The sequence below is a fragment of the Corvus hawaiiensis genome, chromosome 2, assembly GCF_020740725.1.
Source record: "Corvus hawaiiensis isolate bCorHaw1 chromosome 2, bCorHaw1.pri.cur, whole genome shotgun sequence".
In the NCBI taxonomy this organism is placed as follows: Eukaryota; Metazoa; Chordata; class Aves; order Passeriformes; family Corvidae; genus Corvus; species Corvus hawaiiensis.
In genome coordinates this window covers 55,489,381-55,490,714 of record NC_063214.1, presented here as the reverse complement: position 1 = coordinate 55,490,714, position 1,334 = coordinate 55,489,381, and positions in this window count along the sequence as shown.

The window sequence follows — 1,334 nt, the reverse complement described above, 5'->3', positions numbered from 1 at the left end:
TTCAGTTTGACTTCAGAAGCTTTATTCTCTTACCTTGTCCGGATATATCTCTGTCACTTCTGCAGAATCAATCACGACTCCTCATTGCCATTACTAGAATCAAATATCAGCTTCTCAGGACACCTGCTACGGTGTGGATTCACAGAATCACAGAATATTCTGAGTTGGAAGGGATCTACAAGGGTTGCTTCTATAGGTGTAGCTTAACACATTGCAGTGAGGATAAAAGATGAACTGGAATAAAAAATGGAGCCAACTGGGATCAAAGGAGAGTAGGGAGAAATAGAAAATGAGAGTGACCTGGAGCTGAGGTTGAAAGCCAGAGAGAAACCGAAGATTTACTTTGGCTGAGAAGGACAGTTGGCTTTGCCTTCTGTCACTCATGTAGCAATCACAAGTCTTCTGGGTAGCATATTCAGCTCCTATGCAGTTGTTTGCAGATTATAAATACAAGACACACAGGCTGTAACAGCAGACCAGGACTCACCACACACAGGTTCCAACAGAAGCACGTTTTAGACTCACACTTGGGTTTAGATTTTTGCTCTGCTCTCCTCTGTGTTCCTTCAGGCCCAGCTCACCTCAATTGTTGCACAGTGATCCCAGAATCATGGAAAGATTCTCCTGGGTACAATTTCAGAAGCAGATGTACTGGTTTAATTGCACAGAGCCATAAAGAGGAGTATTCCTGCTCCCTCTACACCTGTTCTGCAGCCGCTTAGAGTCTCCCTCAAGCCAGTTCAGCTCACTAGAATGGCAAGATGCCATCTTCTACATGTTTGCTTTTTTCCCCCCTATCTTCTGAGATAGTTTTGTACCATTTCAGTGATCTAAAATGACTCCCTGAATGGTCCAGCAGGCACAGAGTGCAACAGCAAAAGGAGGGCTTCCCCTTTTAATAGCTGTGAACTCAACACAAGTTTGTAGGCTGACTTGTCACCTGTAGGCTAGTACACTTTCCAAGGGCAGAGAACAAAAATTCCTCCTTCTTTAAGCCTACACAAGACCTGAGGTCTTGTTGCCCTCTCAAAATGAGACCTTTAATTACTGAAATCCATCAAGAAAGATCTGACTCTGGCTCTTGATATGTTCCAGAGACCCCACTTGATTTTACAAAGTGATACAGCATGAAATGGGAGGTTTGAGTAGAATGTTTCTGTCATTACTAGGAAAAAAAGCTGGTTGATTCCCATTTGATGCAGGCCTGCTTAATTGCAGAGATTGTGTAGAGAACCAAGTGCCTTGGATATAAACAAAGAACCTCCCTGATCACCAAGGCTATCACTCAAACCAGTGCTCTGCCTAGCTTGTCCTCATGCTTCTCTTTGTAAAAT